This window comes from Lycium ferocissimum, chromosome 12, assembly GCF_029784015.1.
Source record: "Lycium ferocissimum isolate CSIRO_LF1 chromosome 12, AGI_CSIRO_Lferr_CH_V1, whole genome shotgun sequence".
NCBI classification, from domain to species: Eukaryota; Viridiplantae; Streptophyta; class Magnoliopsida; order Solanales; family Solanaceae; genus Lycium; species Lycium ferocissimum.
In genome coordinates, this window is record NC_081353.1 from 26554610 (window position 1) to 26569672 (window position 15063).

Below are 15063 nucleotides of genomic sequence, written 5' to 3' on the forward strand. Positions count from 1 at the left end.
AAATTTTTTAAACTGTCCCCTTTTTAGCAATTTAAAGACATATCAATACTGAAGAACTACTAACCTGAGTCTAGGGAACCAGGTTCTTTGACAAATAAGCATCAGGCATGAACTCCGAGAAAAGCAAGCTCTCCAATACTTCAATCATCCTAAAATCGCTTCACGTGCGTATACCTTTACTTTCATCACCAACAATAAGAGGACCTTTGGAGGGATCACAATAGGGTTCTCATATATGGGAGAGTGTAGATCCAGTTTTGCCACAATCCAAAAGACACACTCTCATTTTGGTAGGTCTTAAGTGAGAACAAGAACTTGATTTATTTTTATTTGGAGCAGTCTAATATTTAAGCCACACTGATAGTCTCCTTTTTGACTGCTTCCTCTCACTCAAGCCTTTTGGCAGAATTATTTACCATACTTGGGAACCCAAACTAATTTGTGTCCCCTATCATGGTAAAACGGATGAATCAGATCCCTCTTTGCCCACACAGGTAGCACCTTCTTCTTTATCCAGGGACCAGGTCCCTCCATTTTGAGTTTCCTTTTGATGGATTTCTTTCTTTTCTGAAGGTACTAATGTCTAATTCCGAAGGCATCCTTGCGACAATTTCCTCAAACATTGTGTGTATTCAAACGATTTCCACTCTTAGCATCAATTTTTTTAACAGAGTTGTTAGGAGTTTTATCATCCTGAACGCCAATTCTCCCCTTGCCTTCACACTCAATCATGACAGTAGGAGCAGTCTCATTCATTGTCCAGGACCAATCAAGAGATTTTTCCAAAGAAATACTAACCCCTTTCAGATCCTCCTGTAGTTTTCTGCTCTTTTCTAGATCAGATATGAACTTCACTCTGAATTTCTGAAGCTTATTTTCCAATTCAAGTTGAGCCTCGCAGGCTTCTTCCCTTTCTTTCGGAGTATTCATCCATTGCTTTTTTTGAATCTTTAACAGAGAGTTTTCTCTTGTTACTTCAGCAATTTGATTTTCAAGATCTGCAATGGATGCTCCCATATCATCTCTTTCAAGTTCTAAACCGTTGATTTCCTCATACAGAGAACTCTTTTCTTTAACAAGACTATGAAAAGCATCGATTAGAGCATTTACCAAGGATATCGACTTTATTTGAGAGTAATTTTTTAAGTTCTTCTGAACTTCAAAGAAGATTACCTCAGCTTCTTCATCTTCACTATTCGACTCATATCTGGCCATGAGTGCACACGTTGATTCATTTTCAGAAGCCTCGTTGTCGTCTATCATGAACGCTTTGCTTTGGACGTTCCCATCTTTAGATCTGCTGAAGATATTGTCACGACCCAACCCCGTAGGCCGCGACTAGTGCCCGAGTTGGGCACTCGTATATACACCTGTTAGCTATAATCAATCCATAACTAAACATAATATGGGACTTAAAGAAACAGGATGTCATCTCAGAACAACTGTCACATATATATATATCAACGCAACCTGTCTCCTGAGGAGTCACAATCATCAACAGATAAACAGTACATAAGCCGACAAGGTCATTATAGCGCGTGGGAACGTCCCAACTATATATACGCAAGCCGACAAGTGCCGTCACTACATACAACATCCCAAAACATACATATACACAAGCCGACAAGTGGCCGCCACCACAAACGGGAACGCCCCAAAACATAAGTCATGCTAACACAGCCGGACATCATCTATATACAACCCACACATATGTCTACAAACCTCTAAGAGTATCACGTAAGAATATACGGACGGACAGGCCCCGCCGTACCCCCCGAATAACATATACATATCGTCGTAAGACCGTGCTAAAAGTCTAGACTCCGAATAACGGAGCACTCCAAGATGTACCGAGTAGAAATCCTAAGTCAGTGGTCACCGAAACGAGCATCCGTACTTTCAAAGGGTACGAAACGCACCCCCCCCCCCCCGAAGAAAGCGGGGTCGCACGAGGTGGCGTACCGAGTATATAAAGCTTAAATACATTAAGGAAAATCATAATCGAAGTAGAGATTTGACAAATATGATAATCAAGAAATCACCGTACCCGTGCCTTATGAAATAAAATCGCATATCATTATCATATACCGTACCCCATTACGCGGGACTCGTTGAATAAAGTCGTGTACACATATACCTGCACCCCCCATCGTGGACCTTGGTTACATAATCATATCATTATATCATCATATACCGTACCCGCCCATCACGGGACTCGTGAATAATCATATCATCATATACCACACCGCCCCATCACGGGACTCGCGGATAACGTAGTAAACCGTGCATGATAACATACCCCGCCCGGACTCCTAGTGAAAGATGTAACAACAAGTATTTACGCAGCAAGTAGTAAATAGTAAATATACGCAACTAAATCATCATTCGAGACTCAATAGATAAGTAGACTAACTAACACTCGAGTATCAAAGCGATAGTCATGTTACGTACTCATTAAATATCACTATGAACTATATCAATTGTAGCCCTTGTGCATCATAGACATGTATCAAGATAATGTGAAATAGCGGCGGATCGAAACATTAGTCATCGTAGAGTCTTTAGGAATAAGAGCTATATACATCCGACTACTATCCAACATATAGAAGGCTCGAGGGCAGTAGCTCAACTACTTTAAGAGTTTTAACATTAAGAAGTGAATGTTGTCACGACCCAACCCCGTAGGCCGTGACTGGTGCCCTAATTGGGAACCCATACACACCTATCAGACGCTACCTCGAATTATATCAAACGCATCCAAGAATATCACAAAAGCCGACAAGCGCGTGTTTCAAAGTTAGATAATTTAAAAATTTTGCAGTAGTTTCCTTTATTTTACCGACTATCCAAAATAACCCCGCGCACGTAAAATACCAACAAGAGGCCACACAGTGACAGTAACATCATATGTACATACGCGAACCGCCGCGCGAACGGGATCGCCCAAACACAACGTATACAAACACAACTGGTGCGCAGGTAGGCACGACCCACAAAACATGTCCGCGTACCCTTAAACAGACAAACAATCATATGGCGGAACGTGGGCCCCCGCCGTACCCACGAGCAATATATACAAAAGCAACACGAGCATATATATATATACCAAAAGTATAAGCTCCGAATTTAGGGAGCACTCCAAGGTGGCATGTGGTGTCCTAAACGCGGATCACCAAACCGCGTCCGTACCGCGGGCATGAAACGCGGTTCGAAAAGCGGGGCCGCACGAAATGTACCGAGTATGCAGCGTAAAATGTAATGTGTACAATCCGAGATCAAATCGAAACAGGCGACGTAAAGTAAATGCATTTCCAAAATATCAAATGTTACTTCAACATATAAGTCATGCATGTGGCACAGAAATATGGTCGCCCGCCCGTCGACGTGCGCCATAACACAAGATAACACCGAAGGTTTCAAATCTCCGAATCCTCGTCACATATCACACACACAAGATATCACCATACACAAGATAACGCCAAACATATGGGAACCCGCCGAGCGATTATGAGCTTCGTGAACCATAATCACAAGATAACACCTAATGTATCATAATGCGCACGATACCGTAATCCCTCGTGAACCGCGAACGATATCATAGTAGGTACGAGCGGAGTAGTGAGAGTAATCATATGCATAAAATCATTATCATAAATCCAAAAGATAAGTAAAATAGTCATATTCGAAATCGGAATAATAATTATCACTTTTGTTTCAAAGGTTATCGAATTCACATCAAAGGGGCGTCGCGGGACCCACGGACGAGTATAGACCCGAACTGAGCCCGCCTATGAAAAACATACTCATTATATATCATACAAACTCCTACGAAAGTTTCAAAGCATTCCGAGCTTTTCTGAGAAAGGTATGAGCGTTTGTAGTTTTTGAATCGCTAATGAATAAGTTCTTCAAAAAAAAATCAGCTTTTAAGTAGCCTTTGCAAATTATTAATTCCAAGGGTATATGATCAACGTTATGGCATATTAGCACAAGGATACCAAGGAAACAAGTGCAAATCATATACAAGCTCGGATTGCGAGAATGTAGTTTCTCGAGGCTTGAATCATAGCCTAATTTAACTAAGACATGCCAAAAAGGAAGGTTACTTTACATACCTCAAACGCTCTCCAAAATGATCCAAAGTCAAGCTAATCCAATCTATGATTCGGGTTGCCCACGATCTATAAACAAGCCATAAAATGCCAAATGCCAGCTAAAGACTTTTCGGGGCATTAGATTCCAAATTTGCCCTTAATTTATAGAAATTCTAAAAGATTTCCCCGTAAATAGGCTACCCCGAGAATCTAACTCGGCCATATCAATCAACAACAACAACAACGACCAACCTAACAACATCAACAACCAATCCGAAAGACAAAACAACAATAATAGCTTTCTTTTCCATTATTCAACAACTTACATAAATTCAATTCGACGACTTACCTTCAAGCCAAAATCGACGCTTATACATTCACATACTAACCCAAACCCCTACCAACGATATTTAAGGACATTCTAAGCAATTCATACAAAATTTCCAACAACCCAAATTTTTTCTCCATCGTGGCCGAAAAAAAATTTCCAACCGAGAGCAACTTCTTTAGCTTTTTTTTTTTTTTTTTTCTTCAATTTTAAATCATGATTTAATCCACAATTCACATTCTAACAATGGTATTCTCATCAATATACAATTTACCTTAAATGTACAACAACCTCCAAATCAGTCCGCAACATTTACGACATCAATTTGAGTCAATAAACTTTCATTTCCAACATAGAATTCATAGCGATTTACGACTAAAACAATAAGCGATATTCATTTGTTCGTTGTCATGTAATGTGACCCATAATCATCTATCACTACACATAGACATGTATTAATGATTCTTAGCCATCCCACACACTACAACAATTAACATGCTACAAGAAGTTTACTCAACAACCCAATCACAATACCCATTTACACGGCTAGCACACCCATCACACAACCCACTTCCAATCATACTATATTTCATGATTTCCAACCATTATAAGATACTACAACATGAATATAACCTTCATAACACAAAAACATAATGAATGCTTACCTTTCTTCTTCAACTTTCCAATAGCCTGTGGTTTCCAAAAGATGAAAATAATGGGTTGATCGCTCCAACGATGCTTCCACGCTACTTAGGACCTCAATATAGCGGGTTTACATCAATGGAAAAATTTTAGAAGAGCTAAAAAGAGGGTTGATTTTTGGCCTTCTTGGCCGTGAGCTTCAACGGAGTGAGCTTCACTTCTTTTTTTTTTGTTCAAGTGGAGAATGAAGCAAATGAATCGTGGTCATCTTTTTATCACTTAACGAATTGCACAATTGTCCCTCGCCCACCTTAAAGAGTTGTTACCACTCAAAAGATGACACAAATTGCGTGGGCACCACAATCCACTATGCACGGCCCACATGGAATTTGTGGATGATTTTCCACTTCCAATTTTATCACTTTTTCCCAAATTTTCCTAATCGTTCCATACCAATAAATTCATGCACAACTTATATCTTAAAATAAAATCGAAAGTCAAGAATCCCGACTTTGTATCTCGAAATAGTTTTTTTGTCCTTAACTTATCATAATTAATCCAGATTATTCCAATGTACAAAATACGGGTTCTAACAATAAGAATCATGAATCACACTCGGAACTTATGAATGGAATTACCCCAAAGCTCATTTCATACATCACTTATATCTAAGACATGCCAAAAGAAAGAAGGGATAGCTTTACATACCTTTTGGGCCTTATTCGCCACACAATACGTATACGCCGCCCAATAGTATCTCAACCTATATTAAGACGTCAAGAACTACTAAGCTACTAGTGAGATTCAAAACGTATTCTAACGTTAGTAACTCCTTTCTAGATAATTAGACGACGTTTCCTTATATTCAAACCAACTACATAACAACCAAGCCAACATCAATAACCACACGTTCAAGTACTAATCCGAGACTATTCAAGACAAGACTCGAGAACACCTTGGACAAATTACCCCGCACAACATTCCAAATGTACCTCACATTCACAACATTCGATAACAATCCGCATACGATTACTACATATTCAAGTTACTCTTAATGATCCATAGTTGTAACATTTTCATCTAAACAACCCTATAACAGCCCAATCAACACACAACACAACGTATAATCTTAATTGCCATTAATCTTCCAAGCTCAACAAGAACAATAACAACACATCAAACAACCCCTAACTAGCAACGTATGGATGCCCGATAACCTCACGAACGTCTACGGACATGCCAAACAAACCATCTACGTTTATTATACATTCCTTAATACATTCTTTTCATCCAAATTCATGAGCTACACCAAAGAACTACACGACAACAACAAGATCCATTTAAATGCAAGAAAACTCCATTAACATCACATTAAGTTCTACAAATGCCCACAAACAAATTTAACTTCAACTTTAACCATTCAATACCTTCTTTCTCATCATAAAATCCATAACAAGAACAATCAAAATATTAAGTAAAATCGCCCACCATTTTCACCTAAAAATGTTCTACGGCTTGAACAACTTTCCAACAACATACATAATTTCATACATCCAATTCATATTTACACATTTACAACACGTCCAAATCCTTACTAAAACGTGTAAAAAGATGATCAAACCTTACCTTAACAATTAGCTCCTTAACTTGGCTGAAATTTGGTGAATTTAATCACCAACATTCTTGCTGCCCCCAAACAATTATTCCACGTTTCTATGACCTTCAATAGATTGGAACACCTTGGAAAATATATTTTTTTGATCAAATTTCATGTAGCTTCAATTGTTCGGCCCATGGCCGTGCGAGCAAGCGTGTCGCCACGGCCGTGCTTGGTTCTCGTTTCAACTTAATCGGGAAGCATGAAATGATGGTATTAGTCATCAATTTGCTCCTTTATATGCAAAGATATAATGGTGACACATGTCCCCTCGATACGTGTCCCATTAACATCCAAGGGTACAATCGATTTTGCCATATTTTTCGGGGCCGACTTAGTGGTCTAATTAACTTAATTAATCATAATTAATCACTAATCCTCACTTAATAATCTAATCATGGTAAATTAATCCCAAATCTCCACTAGTTATAATTAATAAGCAACTCGTGCATAAAAAAATCTAGATTAAAAGTCTTTGTCTCATATCCAAAAATAATCTTGTCCTTGGATTTACGTCGATTAGCATACGAATAATTCATTGTGTAAAAATACGGGATATAACAGATATCCTTCCAGGCACTCTGCTTATGAGAAGGACAAGTTCTAATAACGTGGCCGTGTTTCACACTTGGAAACAGCTGTTTTTCTCTCGATTTGTCCGAGTTTTATTTTTTTGAGACGTAACTATTCCTTCGAGATTTCTTTTTACGTCCTTGATTTAAATAGTCTGAGTCAGACTCCTCCTCACTTGAGTTACTTTCAATAGTACCGCCTTGTGGTTCGATTCTCTTCTTCTTTCAACTTTTCCTTTCCGGATCTCGTACTCTGCATTATTTTTTATCTTCGAAAGTTCGAACTTTGTACCGAACTTGTCAAATCCATTGTGTGCATTTTTTAGAGCCTCCTACATATCCTTTGTCTTACAAAAGACAACTAAGTTGTATGATTCGATCTAATGCTTCGAAGAATTTTTTAGCCTTTTTATCTTTTTATGTGGCACAAATTATAAAGTTAAAAGAAGGCCATCGCAGATAATGTCCCATAGCTCGGTCCTCAAAGAAATTGATGAATTCTTCCATTTTAGCCTTCCACTCAGCTGGATAGCGTTTCGCACCCAATCTTGGTGGTTTTGAGATACACTCTCACCCTTCGTTTGGTTTGACGAACTAGCCACAAAAGAGATCCTTTCTAAAAGTGTTAACATTTTAGAAACAACTCGCTCTCCGATAGCAAGCACCAATGGTGAGGGTCGCGCGTCCACCAAACACAATATACGAGGAACCCGATTGAGTACTAGTTCTTATGTAAATACAGAAGTATACGTGAAGGCAAGATATTATCGTGAAAAACTTCTGCTCGAGGGATTAAAATCACGACCTACCCCACAGGATTTCAACTCCACCGCACCAAGCAACTTTGGTGTTATAACTCTATGCGAGCCAAGAACCAACTCTCATAATCTCGCTCTTTACAATAACGCTTATGTAACCTAGGAACTAACTCCCATAATCCCTCAACCCTTGCAATACTCCGATTGTAAGCAACTCAATTTAACTAACTCTAGCTAAGGACACTAATACACTTAGACTAATCCTAGCCTAATGTACCACTCAACAGCTTGAGGAAACACACTTCCAACAAACACCCTTTGAGACTTTTGATCTACCTACAAACAACTTCTTTTAAAGAGAAGAGTAAGTTTACAATTAAAGCACAAACGAACAAAGACTCACAACAATATAAAGAACTTAGACTAAATTCGTGTCCGGATCAAAGTTCTTCAACTTGTTGGTGACTTTGTTCTTGAGAGATCTTGAGTCGGCAGCTTTGCACGATTTAGATTAGGTTTTCAAGTCTACTCAATATATTGCCATCATATTTTATATACAGTGGGATGGATAGAGACCACTTATACACTTTAACCTAAAGTACGGTCACCACAACCGTATTTTCGCGCGGTGCTAGCAGACGGCTTTACAACTATCTCTACTAATGGGGCAAGGACCACAGAGAACGGATCACAGACCAGGTCTCTCATCAGTTTGACAATCATCAAAACAAAAGGCACTTGGACTTATCACCTTTCATGGTACGCGGAGAGATGTGATGAAATTAAAACTTATGTGTTAGAAAATGCTCCAAAAAATAGGAAAATGACTTCTCATGATATCCAGAAGGATATTGTGACTACGTGTAAGATTGAAACTCTTAAGGCTATAATAGAGGATCTAAATGGTGACTACTTTTCTCTATTGGTTGATGAATCTAGAGACGTGTCACGCAAAGAGCAAATGGTTATTTGTTTGTGATATGTTGATAAAAGGGGATTTGTAATGGAGGCATTTATTGGACTTGTTAATGTTAAAGATACTAGTGCTTTATCTCTAAAGAAAGTTATTGTGATTTATTCGTCGTCACACCCCTAACTTTCCAGTGGCACATGGGCACCCGACCCTCACTTGTGGCCGAGCGAACCCGTCGACTCGTCATACTCATAACCATACCGGGGCCCGCAAACATGACACAAGTACATAATGAAAATTTTCTTTTTTTCTAAAAAAAAACAAACATGCCTTTCATCTTTGTCAAATCAAATAAAATAGATCGTATAAATCAGTAAACATATGAAATTCAACATAACGCATATATAATACGTTCGCTTACATAGTCGCTTACAAAACTGACATATCACACACATGACATGCCGTCGTAAAGTCTCTACCAACATCTTGATACTATACAAAAGCACTTCGTATTCGCAAAGACTTTCGAGAAATCGGAGTTTCGCCAATCCAAACCGGAACGTCTTCCGCTAACGTCATTCACTCACTCTCGCGGGTACCCGCGCATTTGAAACGCAGCCCCCGAATAGTGCCGGTCAAGTACGAATACGTACCGAGTATGCAAAGCAGAGGTGAAACGAAGTCATAACCGAAGTACGAATGGCAATGTAGCGAGCATAACAACTCGAAAAACCGCAGTGCTTGCATCCGAAGTACAAATCATACATGTGTAATGAAGACAACATAACCACCGTAATGCCAAAATACTTACTTAACTTTCCATTGAAAACATTCTTCTCACATATACTAAAATAGAACACATCATAATGGTAGCCGACATCCACCGATCGATCCTATTCCGTAATATCATATATCATACTTCGTGTTCAAAGTCGAAGATACAAAGAAACAAATCGAGTCACAATCGAAATTTAAATACGTAAAGCAAGTGCAAACCAAAGTACCAAAGTGTTTATTTTCAAAATACAAACCGTGCACAGGCTCTTAGAATATGGTGCCGCCCGTCGACGGCGCCATAACCCATCGTACCGAGAAGATTTCATATCTCTCCGAAACCCGACATACCGCTGGCCAAATACCCGTGGCCGGTCAATATCACCTCGACATACCGCGACAAATACCCAGCGATCAATATCACTCGACATATGGACAAATACCTTAATGCCAATATCACTCAACATACTGCGCTAAAATATCCAACAAGTAATATCACACATACCGCGGTCAAAATATCTAGCAAGAATATCACACATACTGCTGGTCAAAATATCAATGGGTAATATCACACATACCGCGGTTAAAATATCCACGCAAAGAAAGATAAACATAGACACAATACACACAACCGGGTCTTCCTGGCGAAAGACATACAACAAAACGACAAGGTAATCGCGTTGGAAACCATATGCAATGCAAAACATTTACATGCACCCATCAGATAATCAAAACAAACCGTTATTTCAAAAACCGAATCAATAGTCAAAGTTTTCTTCCGAATATCACTCCTAGAACATATCAAATCGAACTTCAAACCAAGGTTACGTATCGAATCATATGCATAGAAATCCCTATTTTAGACTTAATAGATAAGTATATAATCATATTCTTGTCTGAAAAATAGTCATATCAAATTTTTCGAAAAGCTATCGAACCATACGTATGATTTCTATGATACGACTCCGATACGTAACCTTTGGTTTATGGCCCACATGTCATACGCAAGGCCATACGGCCATTTTTTTCATGAATTCTTAGTTTCCAAAACTTCATTTTTGGTCCCAAATTTTCATGAAATGTCTAACTTTTCATAATTCACTTTTGACCCAAAAAAATTTCTTATTCCAACTTTACCCTTAACACTCCATACCAATGAAAATATGAATATGTAACTTGTGCATTGAAACAAAAATCAACAAAATCGAAAATTAAAAGTCTTGTCCATAACTTGTCGCAACCAACCTAGAATATTCCAACGTACAAAGTACGGGGTATAACACTTGCTCACCATTTTTTAACTTTATCTTATGTACGTGGGCAATATTATGATGGGGCAAGCAATACACAAGGTGAGTTAGGTGGTCTTAAAACATTGATTAAACAGGAAAGTAGATCGGCTCATTCTATATATTGTTTTGCTCATCAACTTCAATTGACTCTTGTCGCGGTTTTAAAAAGTGTGTTCCAGTGGGAGAATTTGTAATATTGGTTTCAAATGTTTTGAATGTGTCGAGCTTCTTTAAATGTGGATGAACCCCCGAGAATCTCAAAAGGAAAAACTCGGTGAGGCATTAGATATGGGCAGCTCAGAACGGCAGAGGCCTCGAATCAAGAACTTGGTCTTATTAAAGCCGGTGATACTCTTTGGGATCTCACTACAAGTCGTTTGGTAACTTTATTAGTAAATTTCCCTCTATTGTTGATGTACTTGATACTCTTGTTGTAAATGCAAGTACTCTTGATGAAAGTGCTACCGCATCGGGATTTCTCAGAAGTTGTCAAACGTTTGAGATTGTTTTTCGTATTTGACGCACCGATATTTCAGGAATCACATATGATCTTAAAGTGTCTTTACAGAAAAAGGAGCAGGATATTGCAAATGCTATGATTCTTGTTAAGGTAGCAAAGAGAAGGTTGCAAGATTTAAGAGATAATGAATGGGATCCTGTCTTAAAAAGAAAAATTGGATGGGATTCACTCAAAAAAAAGGTAGAAACATTTTGTATCAAGCATAAAATTCCGTTACCCAATTATTATGAGCCATATGCTAACTCTGGGAGATCACGACGTAAAGTAGTTGATTATACTACTTTGGAACGTTATAGTGTGAATGTGTTTTATAAAATACCATTAGACAGGATACGAACTTAATGAACTTTTCAATGGAGGGGATGACAAGTGATTTGCTTAACGGAGTAGCTTGAATCCAATTGATTCATTTTCTCGTTTTTGACATAAAAAAGATTGTGAGAATGGTCGAATTATATCCCGATGACTTTGATGGATTTAGCAACAGTGGCCCTCGAGAATCAACTGCTAATTACATTATTGATGTTCGTGATATTAATAAAAGCTCCAATTTAGGGATTCGGGGAACTTTCAAGAAAGTTAGTTGAGTTAGTACATCTAAACTATACTTTTGTATTCCATTTAGTAAAGTTTGCTTTGCTTCTACCAGTTGCCCCTACAACAGTTGAAAGAGATTTTTCGGCAATGAATTTTATCAAGAATGACTTGCAAAATCGAATGGATAAAGAATTCTTAGATGGTTGCATAGTGACTTAGGTAGGAAAAAAAGTATTTGGAGATGTTTCTAATGAGTGTATTATAAAAACATTCAAGAGATGAAGCCTCGTTGAGTGCAATTTTAATTTTGTTTTGTACAAGTATCTTCCAAACTCCATTCTACTTGTACATATTCTAGCTTGAAATAGGGAACCATAGTCTAACTATTGTATGTCAAATGTATTTTCATGTGTCTAAGAGGCTACAAGTTAGCATATTTGTCCAATTTCATCTTCTTTAATTTATCCACTATTGATTTGCTAGTTTCTTTTTTTGGTATTCCTTTTTTTCTTTTGGATAGTTGGATGATTTGATATGGGCAGGAAGAAGGATGGCTTTTGTGATTGAAACCACTAAATATGAGAATATATTTGGGTAGGAGTTGTGATTTCTCTGCTGGATCAACTTCACTCGGTGAGTCTCTCACTTCCTCTATAGATTCTTCTTCAGATTTGAAACACTGAGATCAGTCTTGCACCTTCAAATTAACATAGTATAATATTTCATATGCTTCTTTTCTTTCTTTTCTCGCCCACCCCTGTCCTAAAAGTATGAACACCCTTGACGAAAATCCTGCCTCTTCCGCCACTGACTTGACCTCAGGGTAAAATTACTGTTAAGTGGGATAATATGAATTGGACTTCAGATGGCTACTTGATTGTTGTTTCACTATATAATTTACAGATAATTTCCAAGCGCATCGTCCTATTCACACACCAAAATAGCAACTACGTTAGACATGGGCCAAACAAGAAGTCATTTGGACTGCAGATGCAAATCAAGCAACTAAGAGATGAGATTGCTTCCAATTCGAAGGGAACATCCCCCTCATAATCGTAAAAGGGACCCAACAATGTGGATTCAAGATTTGGAAAAGCTTGATAACATTTTCAACCCAATGTCAATCATGATAGAACATGTAGAGAAAAGTGAGGATGCCGAAAAACGTCATCCACAAAGCACCAAGTATACTTGTAGGGATGCGATAAAGGGAGAACCAACCAAGCTAGTTTTGGTGACATGGAGGGTTACTTATGTGTGTTCACATTTCCTTCATTGTATGCAATCTCCAAAGGAAAATCTACATATGCCGAACATTAATGTCCGCGTTGATGGTAATCTCACTCTAGTGGACTCTTTGATAGGATTTTTGATGGCGGTTGTAATGGGATTTCTTATTCTTTTAGGACATGACTTTTTAGATCCAGTTTAGTTGTATTTTGAGTTTGTATATCCTTGAACATTTCGACAATATCGACTCTGATGGCAGTAAGTAAGTTTGAAGAGAAAGTGTTCGCTGCTCCTAATTCAAAGAGAGAAGGTGTCCTATTCCCATTAAAAATTTAGTCACCTTTAAACTCTATATAAAAAAAAAAACCTAAATTAATCACTCACATATTGGATTAAAAGTCATTAAGACAATAGTTTACATATGAAAAACAACAAAATTCAAAAAATATGTGTCTACTAAGTCACTCATATCCCCAAAAACAATTGTCAAGGAGCATTACTAAATTCTTATTACAGGCGAGTTAGTCACAACCCGAAATAGACAGCAGAAATAAATAGCTTGATGTGCCAACACAACTTATGTGATTAACTCACCTCAACTGAATTCTAATAGGGTCTCAAATAGTATCAAATTCGAACAAGAAATGCACTAGCAGAAGGATCTGTAGCCAACACAAAAGCAACAAGGGTGAGCATGTAGCCTCGCAGGATCATCGACCCGCCCCTGCCATCATACCATAGAGCAAGTCTAAAAGTTATCATGCATGAAATTAGCAATAGGATATATATTTTACTATATGAAAATAAAGCTATTAATGATGAATTACATATGTCATTGATGTTGTATGCTATAAAAAATATTCCTCTTGGAAACTAGTTTAATCACCAAAATTTATAATCACAAAAAATTAAAATATGACTAATGACATTTGTAGTTGAATCAAGTTAACCAAAGGAAATGACACAAATTAATTATAAACATTTGAAAAAAAAGAAGTTATAAACTTTTTAAGAGGTTCATTGATGAGATATTTGCAATACGTAAACGTAAAATTTTAAGAAATACATTTTTAAGATTAAATGAAATTTTCTTCAAGTATGAATATATTCCTAATATAAATTTATTTCTAACGATATATATCCTAAATTTAATACTAACGTGTAATTTGTAATTATAATTTTGTCCAGCATTATATATACTATCACAGCATAAAAAGGTAATACACATAATCTAAGACAAGTGCTTTACTTGTTTTAGGTTGGAGCTGACCATGGGGCCGGATTGGGTTGAATGTGTCTTTTTACACAACAGGTAATTTCATATTGTAATCAGGGCTGGGACACGTTGATTAAACTGGTGTCATCGAACATGTTACATATATATAATACAAAGAAATTGACATCATTAGACATAACATCTATGGCAGGTCAGTGGCGGAACTAGAAATTTTGTTAAGGGTGGTCGAATTTATATAATATATATATTGAGGGTATTCAATATGTAATATATATCCGTAATACGTAATAATTATCCAAGATAATTTTTCAACAAGGCTGTTCGGTTGGAACACCCCCCTTGCCTGGCCCGAGGCCTTCCGCCATTGTGGTAGCTTGATGGTGAAGTGCTTCAATAATCACATTGAAAATAAGAGTTCAATTGTTTTTGATAAAAATATCAATAGTTTGTCGTATTGTGCAACATAGACTATATCAAAAGTACCTTGTCTTATCAAGCAAAACAATAGC